Below are 15,102 nucleotides of genomic sequence, written 5' to 3'. Positions count from 1 at the left end.
TAGTCAGCAAATAAATAAAAACAAAAATCAAAGATCATGTATTTGATAAATTCGAATTCAAATAATAGTTTTTCTTTTTCATGTTACAACTATCATTAGTGGGAGTAATGCTATACTTCTTTCTGAAAAACGAGAAAGGGTGGCTCACAAATATTAGAGGTGAAATTGGTTTAAAAATTGTTTGCCTCCACATACTTTTTAATTCCCCCAAGGCTTAAATGGATTAATACCAAATTGTGCTTTAGTTGAGGATAATGAATTGCTGAGGAGACGAAGAAAAAATATTCATCAATGGTTTATCCTCATTATTCTTTGAGCATTATGAGGATATAATTGAAGGATTCATGCCGAAACAATTTAGTTATACCTTGATTACTTTGATTCCTAAGGAAGACAAAGCTACAAAGATGAACCAGTTTAGACAAATTAGTCTTTGCAATATACTCCACTCTACAAGGCTATATCCAAATTCTGGGCAATCGATTATAGTCCCTTCTATAGTTCTACCCAAGTTGTTATCTCAATGGTAAGCAATGTTCATTCCTAGAAGAAAAATATAGGAATAGCATAATTGGCCAAGAGATTAGCCATTCCATGGAAAGGAAAGAATGAAGAAAAAATAGTGGTAAATAGGTTTGAAGCTTGAGGTGAAAAAAAGCTTATGATAGGCTTGAGTAGTCTTTTTCCCTTCTAAGAGATCAAATAATTTGGATTTTCAAAGTAATGAAGTATATGGGTGGACTATAGCGTATATAACAATGCCATATTTTTCCATCCTACTAAATGAGAGATGAAAGTCTTTTTTATATCTTAAAATGAAAGTCTTTTTTTATTTCTTAAAACCTATTGTAAGGACACGTTTCGTGGCGGACCGTAACAGTGTCGGGTTCGCACGTGAAAAGGCCCCTAACAATATCATTTGTAGAGCGTGGGTTTGGAAGGCTAGGCCTTGGTTGATAGGCGGTGGGTTTTTCACGGTGTTCGTACCAGTTTAAGTTTTCCTACACCCCTGGAGCCTTTCTCCTGGAGGTGGGCTGGGAGGCTCAGGTTTCTGGCCATTTTTCCCAACCTCCCCTCTTTAGGTTGCTTATTTTTCCTTTTATATTTTCCTGCGTTCATTGTCCTTCGTCCACGTATTGGATCAACCTTTCCTAGATTGATACTTGTCCCATCAGCCCATATTCAAAGTCGTTGGGGGTGGTTGTAAAAGCCAAAGAATGCGGCTTTGTCAGGTTCAGAACATTAAATGATAATAACAGCAGCTTTCCCCGGATATTTTAGATCTTTTTTCCGAGTTTCAGTTTTATACCATTTTTACCCTTCTTGATGAGGGGGAACTTTGGGTCTGCCGAGGACTGAACTACCCTCGGCGGTACCCAAAGGCTATTTTGTTGAACTTGGGCCATAATCCTCCTCGGCTTGGCCCATAAATCATTTACGCCCTACACCTATTATAATAAGGAGATCTATATTTCCATTTTTGCTTATTTTATACTCTTAATGTTTATTTGGTACAGTTTATTTGTTTATATTTTTGAAAATATGGTTTTAAAAGCTATATATTGAAAAGGTTGATTTTTTTTTTTATTTAAAAAGTTGTATTTTCCTCAAAGGTTGGAATTTTTAGTTAATACAAAGTAGAAATTGTAAGGGCTGTTTTTGGATCCTGGGGCTTTTGAGAATCTATAGAAAGAAAAAGACTGTAGCATTAAGAACTGTAATTATAATCAAATTAAGAGAAATATATTAAAGAACTACTCTCTTCGGACTTTGTCGAGGAAGGATTTCTTCACATAAAACTTATTTTTCTTTGTTTTATTTCCATCTTTAATCTACTGTGAGCGTTGTCTAATTCATTGAAACCTAGTTTTCAACCCACTCTCTACATATTCTTTGTATTGAGCTTTTTGAGCCTTAATCCTTTTACCTTTTGAGCCTACATCCAAAAACAGCCCTTACAGAGATCATCAAAAATATCACACACATTCTCACATAAATATTCCACTCACTTCACACAGCCCCATCATGTAAGATATTCCTTAGTGTATGATTTTTTGGGTTTTTTATTTTTAAGTGTCCAGATACTTTTCCTTATAATTAAAGGCATCAAAGTTCATAGCAAAACTACACATTTTAAATAACATAACACACATTTTCATTCACACATATATCAAAAACACTCAAACTAACTCACCAAACGGCCCTTATTGATTTTTGTTGACCAAATTAGGATGAGGCTGAAGTAATGAACTTGTTATCCATGTCATTTATATGAGCTTTGTCAAGTCAAGCCATCAAATTCAAGTGTACTTCAAGGCAAGCCATTCAGAGGTATATGACTAAGCTACAAGAAGTTACAGTAAAGAGTCCTGGGTGTAGGATGGGGCAAGAGTCTAGAGCAATTAATGTGCTATAGGCTAGGTCTTGACTCTCGAGGTCTCTAGTTGTCTTTCCTTTTACTTCAAGCTACACTGAGAATGGCCTTTGCTGTTGACATGAAAAAAGTGCCAGTTGGTAGATTTATTTAGAATAAAACAAAGAATCTAGTTGCCGATTGAAGAAGGCAATCAACTGCAATATTTGCATTTAACAAGTGTAAAAGTGCCACGCGTGGTTGGTCAAATGTCAGAAGTCCCACATCGTATACACATAGAAAAGAGAGACACCCGGATGGTATATAAAAAGCCAAGCCAGACCCTTGTCAAATCATACCTTTCTCGGCCTTTTGGCTAAGATCAAGTGTAGTATCTGTTCTTATCAGTTTAATATCTGATATGTGGGTCATCGGTCCACACGATATTAAATTTATTTCTTGAGGGGGAGAGCCCACCACAGTAGCTTGCTACTGGGGCTCTTACGCGTCGCCCAAGTGTTGCACTATTGCTCGGGCCTGGCGCACCCCACCCAATTCTAGTTCAAAAATTAGACGTCCTCTTTTAATAGAGTGATTTGGGTTCTGTAACCGTTTCTTATTCATACTAAGATAACGGTTTACATTAATTCTAACCATTAGGCGGACTGTATCTCTAGCCCTTTTTTTTTTCTTTTTTTGTCAAGTGTCTCCAGCCTTTTGAATCTACAATGTTTAGCTTAATTGACAAGGGGTGAGGAAGCAGTTTGATTTAGAGCCCTGTAGTTTAGCGCCATGCTTTAATTTGCTCTCCTTGGTTTGGAGAATTATAGTTTATATTCTCTTATCATGTGTGATAACTATCAATTTAAAAAAAAGGAAAAATGGGTACTTGCTGAAAGAACAAAACAAAGAATCTGGATGCCAAGGGACTAAGCTATTATTTTATTTTTTTGGAGAGAAAGGGACTAAGAAGATATTATATTTATTGCAATAGCATTAAACGAATGTACATGTCAATCTCATCCCACACTGACATTGTGAAAGAAGATGGGAGCAAATGAAGTTTAGGTATTCATGAAAAATTAGATAGAAATTAAAATTATTTTTTGAGGGGTAGAGTCCTCCGCAGTAGCTGATTGCGGGGGCTCCTAAGTGTTGTCCTAAGGGCCTGGCGCTCCCCACCAAATCAAGTCTAATTGTCTAAGTTTATCTAATGATGTAGTTGAAGACTTTAATAAGCTCATAGTCTAATTATAATTATGAAATAATTTAAATATTTTGCCTTTTGAGCAATAGTAAGTTGAAGTGGTTGTATGGAATCATTTAACTAATCTACATTGTTAACTGGAAGAGATCCTTAATCAAGAGTTATAGTCAGCAAATTAATAAAAACAAAAAACAAAGATCATGTATTTGATAAATTCGAATTCAAATATTAATTTTTCTTTTTCATGTAACAACTATCATTAGTGGGAGTAAAGCTATAGACTTCTTTTTGAAAAATGAGAAAGGGTGGCTCACAAATAGAGATGAAATTGGTTTAAAAATTGTTTAACTAGTATTTTTAATTCCCCCAAGGCCTAAATGGGTCAATTCCCTGTGTTTTTAGTTGAGGATAATGAATTGCTGAAATTGCAATTAACTGTTGAGGAGACTAAGAAAAAAAATATTCAGCAATGGTTTATCCCCATTATTCTTTTAAGCATTATTAGGATGTAATTTGGAGGATTCTTTCCCAGGCATGAAACAAACATTTCATGAAACATGTAAAAGGCCATTAAGCTATTACAATTTAAGCTAAACCTCTACACAACTTAGCCTAATACAATTGATTACCGTTAGTTAAACCCAACTAACACACTGACTGAAATATACAATTTACTTTTAACAATTTCTCACTTAAACAGCCTTAGAATTCAAACAGAAAATAATATCCTACCATTCACAGAAAGCAAAACTAATATAATGCTATGCAAATTCAATCTTAAGAGTACAAAAGCAAGTTTGAATATCAAACTAAGCCCCAAAAAAATTTCAATATCAAACTAACAGTTGTGCCTTCATATGTTACGTCTTTCAATTAATGCCTAAGCAAATCACCTCAAAACTCGATTCATTTTTTGGATTTTTATGAGGCTGGAGAAATTTCATCATATTATTCTTACTCCCCAGGGTTTATTTTGTTTTCATGAAATTTGAGCTTTACTAGTTAATATTCAATTGTACTTCAGGGCCAGCCATTCAGAGATATTACTAAGCTAAAAGAAGTTGCAGTGAAGAGTCCTGGGTGTGTAGGGTCATAACTAGTTGTAGTCTCTTGAGAGTTCTAGTTGTCTTCCCTTTTAGTACAAGCCACACTGTGAATGGCCTTTGCTGCTGATATGAAAAAGTACCAGTTGGAAGAAATAGGATAAAACAAACAATCTAGTTGGCGATTGAAGAAGGCAATCACTTGCAATAGCATTAAACAAGTGTGACTGCCACGCATAGAGATATATATAGGATATACCGCGTTCGCTGTGTTGGTCTTAAAGTCAGAAGTCCCGCATCGTATAGGACAGAAAAGAGAGACACAAAGCTGAGATACAAAGAGCGAAGCCAGACTCAACCCAAAGCATACCTTTCTCGGCCTTTTGGCTAAGATCAAGTGTAGTATCTGTTCTTATCAGTTTAATATCTGATATGTGAGCCATCGGCTCACACGATATTAAATTTATTTCTTGAGGGGGAGAGCCCACCACAATAGCTTGCTATTGGGGCTCTTAAGCGTCGCCCAAGCGTTGCACTATAGCTCGGGCCCGGCGCACCCCACCCAATTCTATACCAAGTTTTGCCTAGAAATTCCTTTTCCTATTAAGATGTTGATTGTATTCATATGCATTGAACCAGGGTCAGGCAATTAGAAGTGTAGGGGCAAATCAGCTATGCTTTAGGATCAAAGTATTGGGGCAAAACCGTAAAGGTATAAAACCACATTGGCAGTGAAAAATGGTTTCTAGTATGTTTGAAGAGATCCAGATATGAAGAGATTGAAAGGCATTGTTAATGTGGACATTAAGGCCTCACAAAGGGTTATAGAAAAGGCTGCGCTTCAAAAGGAAGGTTTCTATATGTAATATGAGGGAGGACTATTGATGTTACAATGTACAACTCGTTAAAAACTTACAAAATAATCATTTAAATGTTCTGTTTTGTTGAATGGTTGATCTATCAGTTTCTGTTAATGTAAAAATTTTTGGGCTTCACATACTCTAAGAGAGGGGATGTATATATCCAATGTATGTGATTATTATTGTACACTAGTTGTAGCCTGTGATGCATGAAAATATGCGATTATTTTGTAATAAAATATAATATAATTTACTTTTTAAAATTTTCATAAAATCATATATTAGGATTAGTCATCTATAACAAATTATTTTTCTCATAAGATAATTTAATTTTAGATGTATTAAAATATTATATATATATATATATATATATTTATATATAAAGCTCTTAACCAAACCAACGAGAGATGGAGCTAGAACTTAGAGTTAGGTGGCTGAAGTATAAAAAAAAAAATTGTAAAACTCGAAATAAGCATTAATTTAGTATTGACAAACCGTCAATAAAGACAAAGATATAAAATTATTGTTTTCTAATACATTACAATGTAATCATTTATGAAAGGAGAACTCGACATTTTTTTTAACAAAATCATTGAAATCATTTATGATTGAATTTGTACTAATTATTGCAACGTGGTTCCTTTCTCTCCATAGATTCTCACTTTCTCTTCTCTCGATTAGGCTACTTAGCCATTTAGGATTTTATTTTATTTTATTTTTGTTTTGTGTCTTTGATGTGTGCATTTGCTGTTGGGTAAGGGAAAAATTATTTTGTTTAAATATTTTTTAAAGAGTTGGGTTGTTTGTTTTGGGAAAAATTGGTTGATTGGTTTTTTTTTTTTAATTACCTTTGCTAAAATATATGTATTTATCAAGTTCTTGATATTGTGTTAATTTATAGTGGAGATCTAGATCCTTTGCAGTTGCTTGCATATGATATGTGTATTAATATGGTCTATTGCAAGGGAATTACATTTTCTATATAGAATTGTTGTGGATATAAAATTTGTAATCCCAAGATTATTCTACATTACAAGAAGAAACAACATTCAAATTTCACACAATGCATTTAATGAAAAATTTTAACAATGTCTTCTGGCCGTGGGTGCATTATGATTCATAAATCACATAACAAATTAAAACAACAGTAACTGTGAACGAATACTCAATAAAGTCTAGGAGTACAAAATTTTTCATAACTTCTTGTCACAACTATGATGTGGCAGAGTGTAAGTGGCGAAGAAAAAAATTGTGGCTTTATGTGAAAGTGACAAACAGCTGATTATAATTGTGATAAAAATTATGACTTTTTATTTGGTACTAAAATTACTCCATGTACTTAGTTTCGGGGATCAGTAGAAAGAAGACTATACATCACCGGGTCTCTAGTTTTCCCCTTCGAAACCATGTATTTCCTTAGAATACCTTCCCTTTGGAACCCAGCCTTTTCTAACACCCTCTGGGACCCCACATTTTCAACAGCAGCTAGAGCTTCAAGTCTCTCCAAGTGTGGCCACTAACTAAATATAATATTAGCCACCAGCTTGACTGCTTTAGTTGCAATTTCTTTGCCCCAGTACTTCTGGGCCAAAGCTTAGCCAAGTTCACCTATGCACTCATCATAGCCTGAAAATCTAGTCACTGAAATGGCACCAATGGGTTTGCCATTAAGGCAAATTGCCCTGAACCACGGGTGAGGAATAATCTTATTCTCGATAAAGTTTAGTGCATCTTCTTTGCTAGTGCAAGCGTCCCATTTGCAAAAAAGAGCCACTTCATCATCTGTAGCCCACACCATGAAATCATCTATGTCAGAAAGATACAATGGCCGAAGAGTGATCTCACCAGTGAATTCATTTCCACCTCCTTCCATTGTTACTTCTTGATATTGATTGTGTTTGTAGCAATGGTTTGTAAGAATTTGAGCCTTGCTGAAAGAAAGGAGGTACGTGTGGGGCTTTTATGCACTTGAGAATGAGTGAATGACCACAAGAAAGTTGCTTGGAAATATATGTGTTATGTCGCAAGACGACGTGGAACAATGCGTGGAACAATGCGATAGAGTAGGAACAAGAAGTGGCTAGAAGATAAGGATACAGTTGCAGCCAGGAATGGCTAGAAGATAAGGAATGACGGATACAGTTGCAGCAAGAAATGGCCATTTGTTGTCATTTGTATTTGAATTATGGATTAGGATTGGGAACCCATCTCGTGATAGCTAGCTAGGACTCTATTTGATAGGATTCGTTATCTAGTTGATCACAAGAAGCAAGAAAAGAAGTTTATGAGCTGAGATAGTGAAGTATGATGCTTATTATTCAAAACTGTAATTCCTCCGTGAAAACAAAGGTTTTTCCAGTTTATCACCATGTTCAATTTGATGGCTGCCATCGTTTCTCCCACATAAGCTGCCTGGCAATCAGTTTTTTAACCTCGGCAATGAATTGACTGAGCCATACGTGTTAGTGCACATGGTCGACATCATAATCTCTGATGAAAGGACCATATTTTCACTAACCAACTCTAAAAATTTTATGCATTTGTCGTGAAAAAATATTCATTGATATTTTTTTAAACAGTATAAAGTTTGAAATAGATAATTTGACGTGATTGTTTTGAAAAATGGTTAAATAAAATTAAAAAAAAAAAGTAAATTTTTATGCTAAGAAAATAAGCACAAATAGATTAAAAAAAAAAAATGTATACAATGTTGTTTCAACAAAACACAAGCCATTGGAGTCCCAATAAGGTGATGCCTGTTTCACACAGGAAATTGAGCAAAATTTTGCAGACTTGTACAATCTATAACGGATCAAGCTTTAATCGTTAATCTTTTCTTTCTCACACACTGGTAATCTCTCTCACACTTTCACTTTTAATTTTTAGTTTTTTTTCTTTCTTTCTTTCTTGCCACCCATTGCCAATTTTAGTCCAACAAGAAGTCCTTTTTTTAATGTGTCCCGTTGTTAACAATAAACACTTAAATGCAAATGTAATGTAATTAATAGTTTTAGTTATATGGGCATCAATGTACTTTTTGCAATCTATTAGTACTATTTTATATTAATTTCATTTATGTTTCGAAGATTTTGTTGGGTGTTAGTTCTAAAACCTAAAATAAACGGCTACGAAAAGTCGAAAGCATTATAATTTTATTATCTACAGTAATAGCTGGTAACCATACCAACATTTTTTGTGAGAATAAGATCTTTGAGTCATTGAGCATTATAATTCTAGAATGCCACAGTGGTCCATGAGTCCACGATGCAAATTTCAACATCAATGTAATCCCACATGCTAGAAATTAAGGAAACAAGACAATCAACCATGTTTTTTTTTTTTTGAACTTAATGTTTGATTTTCCTTTTCTTTTTTCTTTTAAAAAAAAAAAAAAAAGTTGCCCCACATCCACATGGTTGATTGTCTTGTTTCCTTTCTAGAATGTGAAATATCAAGCATGAGTCTATGGGGTTTTTTTTTTTTTTTTTTTTTTCCTTAAGTTACAAAAACATTAAGTTGATTGTCTCTTTTAGGGTTGGTGTGAAAGTGAATAAGCTAATTAATTTTTTCCTTGTTTTTAAGTATGGTTGACTAACGTGTTAAAGAATCAAACACAATAAATTAATAAATAATCCCAACTCCTATTAATCACTGATCTCTTTTGGAAGTCCCAAAATGTCTAACAATTGAATATATTTTTTTAAGACAATAATTGTTTTTAGCCCAACAAAATTAGAGTCACACTATATTTTAAGAACTCTTTCTTTACCCTTTTTTTTATTATTTAATTTCTTCCAAACCACTTCCATTGGCATGGCACATGGTTAATTTAACCATTGTTATTCATACAAAGATGATGGCATGCTACTACCATTGGCAACATCCAATTTAGGTTTAGAGTGTTACAGTTCATTAGCAAAAGAAATTAATGTCATAAAAAATTTAAGCCAACTGAATAAAAAATTCAGCCCCATCTACTTCTCTCTCATAGTGAATAAAAAAATTCACTAACCACTTACTCCTCAGTCCAAATCCAATCAAAACACTAAACACACAATCAAACTTATGATTGATTCTCAAAAAAAAAAAAAAACTTATGATAATAATAAACACACAATCAAGATGCAAAATAGAATTTCCTACTAATTACTTAAAATTGATAAGAACAAAAGGGGGAAAAATATATTTGAGATGTCAATCTATAGGCCTCGGGATCAATGAGTCGATGGTGGAGGGGATGAAAAAAGTCATAGCTTATTCACCTCCTACATCATGTTTTGAGAACTATTTCTTTTTTATTTTCTTCCAAATCCCTTCCATTGACAAAGCAAATGGTTAACCATTTTGGTTTTCTATTTTCTCTAACATGTGGGGCTATTTTGTGTTGAAATTTACGTTTTGGACTTATGGTTAGTTCCATTACCATTCTTATTCATTCAATGGTGATGTATGGTATGGTTACTACCATTGCCATCACCCACTTTAGAATCCAGATGGGTGAAGATTGACCTGTGATTCTAACCTTGTAGATGACAATAATTCAGACTTTGTGAATCTAACCTTTTGTGCAAATGGAATGTAGATGCCAATGGACTCTGACCTAGAGAAGATTGTGCTCATGGAAGAGGGAGATGAAAGAGTAGACAAAGTGTTCAATGTGTCCCATTCTAGTTCATTGTTTGCTCACGTTAAAACGATCTTTGATCTAGAGTCTTGTAGTTTAGTACCATATTTTGCTATCCTTTATTAGGAGAATTAAATTTTGTATCCTCTCTCATTTAGTGTGATAAAAATCGAATTAAGAAAAGGAAAAAGGAAAAATAATGTCACCATGATGAAAATGTTAACAAAAAAGTAGCTGGAATCGATAGAAAGAGGAAACGATCGAAGAGAAAAGTTGCAGTTGCTATATGTTTCATCTAACTTATGTAACCGTAAGCAAGCAAGCCATTAATATGTTACAGGATCCTGCCCTTGCCACCAAAATGCAATGCTTCTTTTGTTTGCAAATAATAGCATCCGCTAACGTCTTCCTGGTTCAATGCGTTAGAGAACTCTTGCTGGTTTCAAATGCCGATTCCCACATCGTGTAAGAGAGGGGAGGGATAAACAAAGCTGAGGTATAAAATGGGAAATCAGCAGCTGGAAAAAGCATACCTTTCTCGGCCTTTTGGCTAAGATCAAGTGTAGTATCTGTTCTTATCAGTTTAATATCTGATATGTGGGTCATCGGCCCACACGATATTAAATTTATTTCTTGAGGGGGAGAGCCCACCACAGTAGCTTGCTACTGGGGCTCTCAAGCGTCGCCCATGCGTTGCACTACTGCACGGGCCTGGCGCACCCCACCCAATTCTAATTCAAAAATTTCAGAATGGGCTTCGAACCATTATAAAGAGTACGTATTAAGTGGATTTTTGAATTCTAAGTTTCTAGTTATTAAGTACATGTACACATTTTTACTCGCATTATTTTTTTACCTATAGAAAATTATTGTTTAAAAATACACATACAGCCAAACTGCCCCTTAGACTTATAAGTGCGACATGTCATGTGTATAATAGTCATTGTATTATGTTGAATGGAATATTCTTAACAATTGTAATTATTAAAGTAATTATTTCAGTAGCCACTAACAAATCAATAATAACACTAATATTCTCTTAACAGAATGGAGGACAGCTTTTGTTCCACTTAAATATAATAGGCTAGGCCTATGCCTATATGTTCCACTTTATGCTTTCGCCACTTAGGTTTTGGCAGCTTTCAATTCATGATTGCTTTATTGTAATCAGTTTATTTAGGAAAACGTCAAGGGCTTGATGCATGTGGGCGTGAAAATTATTTATCTTATTTTAGATGCAAAATTACTATTAATTAATATGAATTATGTAGAATTTTTTTTTTTTAGAAACTTTATAAACAAAAAATTTGACAATTTTTCATACTTGTTGTTATCGTAGATTGATAGTGGTAAATAAAAGAGTAGTGTTAAGTAAAAGAGTAGTGTTAGTGGTAAACTTAGATGAGAACTAGTAAAAATTTGCTAACTAAACCTTATTATTATTCTTATTTTTTTATAGAAGTGCAACATTTACAATATTTTTTAATAACAAATCCTCGATTTTAAGTTGCTTTTTACTTTCTATTTGAAAATATCACTATAATTATTCTTTTGCCATCAATAACAGGTTGTAACAACTTGCTACTTAATATTAGTTGTAAAAGTATTATGAAAATATTGTGAATGTTGCATTTTTCTCTATTTTTTATTTATTTTTCATCTGGTAAAAAAAACATTATTTTTTTTATTTATTATAAATAACCCTATTGGTTAAAATTTGGGGGTCTTTTTTTTACTTGGGGCCTTAAGCGACTGCATCTCTTGCTCCATCATTTAGCCGGCCCTTGAAAATGTTAGGGACAAAAAGAAAAATCATATTTTGCAACATAACGAGTTGTGAGTGGTGCTCACTATGTGAGGAATTGTGACAAAAATTATAAATTTTGGTGTCTCTAGCCTTCCTTATTAGTTTGTCACTAATATTCATCACTCATTAGATATATTCAATCAGATATAGCCTATTAAATCTATTAGGCGCATGAAGTTAAATGGATTGACATGAGTGATGAGTCACACGACTTTAGTCGATAATTTTAAACGGAAAATGGATTCATTGACATGACTTACCACTTTATCAATGATCGCCTTTACTCCTTTTATCCTTTATTTAGATAAAAAAAAAAATTCATTTTTATGTCAATATTTAACTGTACGTTTATTATCACCGTATTCCCTTAATGCGATGGTCACTCTATAAGTATAAGTGTTTGTAGAGTGTGGAGGGTAAGGGCCAGGATTCAAGTTTCTAGGAGGGAGTTTCACACACATATACACTTAGATTAGGCTAGAATAGAATTCTATTTTGTATTTAAAAAAAAAAAACTGTACGTTTATTATGTTACCTGAATAACACGGCGACTGAACTTTTAAATTCAAGAACACGCGTTTTTGAAAGCAAACATTAAACGTGAGTCATTTTCATTGATACGAATGTACACGATTATTTCGTGTATGTTACGTGTATAAACTAACTAGGCTCACAAGGCTAAGGTTATTGGCAACTATCGATTCAAACTATGTTGTCAATTTTGTATGCACAATGATATTCTTCATTTTAGATTATAAGATGGTTTCTTATTATCCTCTCATCTGAAAAAAAGAGAGATTTATATAATAAAAACCAATACTTTTGAAAATCATCCATTAATTAACATGCACATTAATCGACTGATAAGTAAGTCCTAATCACCAAAGCACTCTACTTATAGTTTAGTTTTGTAACCAAGAGTTTGTTGACATGAAAGGATTTGAAACTTTTCAAAAATACATTGTCAATGATGGCAAATGAGGCCCCGCTTTCTTCCTCGGAATTACTGAGCTATGAATTCTAATGTTTTTAGCCTTGTCTTTCCCGGGTCTTTTTCTCGTCACTAATGTTCGGTAAAAGGAAGGACTCTTGTCTTGCCTTGTAGTCTTTCTTTCCAACGAACAAAAACAAATCATAATCCAAATTACACCCAATTAAATTTGGGTAAATTGCCATTTTCATCTTTTATATATATATAAAATTTATTTATCATTTTACTTAAACTTTAGGTTTGACAAAAATTATTTATCCTAGGTCCACCCTATCCAAGTGGGTTTTCTCAATCCCAAATAGGTGATAGGACGAGAACAAGTGCTCAACCTACTCAATACAGCATTCTCAAAAAAAAAAAAAAAAACCTACTCAATACAAATGTGTATACATATATAATATTATATTGGTAAAAATCCAAAACCGACTCTTTAACTTTCAACATTTTTCATTTCAGTTCTCTAACTTTCAGTTTTGTCATTTCATTCTAATTTTCAATTTTTGTCAATGTGGTATTTCGTTAGAGTCTAGCTAGCTACTGTCGTTAAGGGTGTTGAAACGACGCCGTTTTGGCTTCTTTTTTTTTTTTAATTTTATTTATATATATAAATTTTGGAATTAAAGAAAATAAACAAACTATGTATATAAAAACATTTAAGGGTAACGACTAACTCAATGACAAACTGGGAATCAGCGATTTCAACACCTCCGCAGTGGCACTCTCGCAACTCGCACTAATCTCGAAGCTTGACTCGGTCGGGTACCACCAAGGAGACATTATTCAAGGCCCAACTTAGCACCCTTGCTGTCCCTTACCTCACCAAACGCCTCCCTTTATGCATTGTGTCCGATTGGAAATACTTGCTTCCGCCATCCTGTTACAGCGTTTCGGTGGCTGTGATTTCGAGCTCGGCCCCACTCAGTGGGGCCAAGTGTAGGCCATGCACGCCGGCATGTCAAGACACGTGCGTGGCCAACGTGATGTTATTGCTTTACAAATGGTGGAGTTGGACCAATTGGAGGGACGAGACGCTTCAGATTTGCGACGCTTATGGGGATTGGGAAAAAGGGTGTGAGAAAATTTTTGACCGAGTTGTTAGGAAAAGAACTCGTTGAGTCGAGGAAGAGAGTTAAGAAGATGAAGTTGAAGCAGTGTGTGGATGATTTTGAGGAGATGAAGAAAAAGAGGAATAGGACTTGGGAGAGTCTAGAGGTGGAGGTGATGAAGTTAAATTGTTTTTTTTTTTTTAATTTTATTTTTTTATACAAATTTTTATTTTTATTTTCTTTTAATTCCAAAAAAGAAGCTAAAACGGCGTCGTTTCATCACCCTTAACAGCAGCAGCTAACTGAGCTCTAATGAAATACCACATTGACAAAAATTGAAAGTTAGAGGACTGAAATGACAAAACTGAAAGTTAGGGGACTGAAATGAAAAAATGCTGAAAGTTAGAAGGTCAGTTTTGGATTTTTGCCTATTATATTTTTGTGTACCCAACTTCTACTTAATGGACCGGGCTTAGAATTGGGCTCACAATTTACTTGTATAGTGGGTTTAGTGTTTCCTACTAAGGGTAGTTCCTTGCCAAGCGACCCAATGACACCCCTTGGCTCTCACGAACTCCCTTTCTTTCCTCTTTTAGTTGCTCTCCCTCCTGGTGGTACTAGCTCTCTCTCTCTTTTACTCTATTTTCTCCTCAGAATTACCAACCCCCACTCTTCACTCAATTCTGCTATTTATAGCTTGAGGTTGGTGGAGGTTTCATGATTACATTCTGGTCTCGCTCGTGTGTGTGGGGTCCAATTTTGATTATCCCTGGCAAGGAATATGCTCTATTGGAAACAGTGGTAATGGTATTGGAACTGGTTTCTGCCGCCAAAAGATTGCTTGGCAGCGATACTCCCCAAGGCAATACCCAGTTACCGGGGATATGGGCTATTCCGAGCAAACTCATTGATCGGACATGGGCTCGTCTATCATGCATCCAAAATGAAATGGACTTACTATGAGGTCTGGGCTCAGTTTTGGTCCTTGAGAATGTTCGGGCTAAGGCCTATGGCCCACTGGGCCTGGGATCATACCTCATACAATAGTCCCCCCTTGATTCGTGCCCGGCTACTGAGAGCGAATCAAGGACAATCCAACAGGTGCTAGAGACTCTTCGGGAAGTCCAACCGTCAGCCATTAAATGAACAAGACGGTTATTAATGCCCTCTC

General features: G+C 34.6%; 3 non-coding genes and 1 pseudogene across 3 annotated transcripts; 3 read left to right on the top strand and 1 right to left on the bottom strand.

Moving 5' to 3' along the window:
- The first annotated feature begins 2,708 nt into the window (after positions 1–2,708).
- On the top strand, positions 2,709–2,904 carry LOC115951076. The gene has a single exon (XR_004083212.1). It is a non-coding gene; the product is annotated as a U2 spliceosomal RNA (small nuclear RNA).
- A 2,065-nt stretch (positions 2,905–4,969) lies between these two features.
- On the top strand, positions 4,970–5,165 carry LOC115951051. Its single transcript, XR_004083188.1, has one exon. It is a non-coding gene; the product is annotated as a U2 spliceosomal RNA (small nuclear RNA).
- A 1,637-nt stretch (positions 5,166–6,802) lies between these two features.
- Positions 6,803–7,336, bottom strand: LOC115994276 (annotated as a pseudogene).
- A 3,280-nt stretch (positions 7,337–10,616) lies between these two features.
- Positions 10,617–10,812, top strand: LOC115951040. The gene has a single exon (XR_004083178.1). It is a non-coding gene; the product is annotated as a U2 spliceosomal RNA (small nuclear RNA).
- The last annotated feature ends 4,290 nt before the right edge of the window (positions 10,813–15,102 follow it).

This window comes from Quercus lobata, chromosome 6 (genome assembly GCF_001633185.2).
Source record: "Quercus lobata isolate SW786 chromosome 6, ValleyOak3.0 Primary Assembly, whole genome shotgun sequence".
Classification (NCBI taxonomy): Eukaryota; Viridiplantae; Streptophyta; class Magnoliopsida; order Fagales; family Fagaceae; genus Quercus; species Quercus lobata.
Note: the sequence above shows the minus strand (reverse complement) of the source record. Positions and strands in the feature narration are given on the sequence as shown.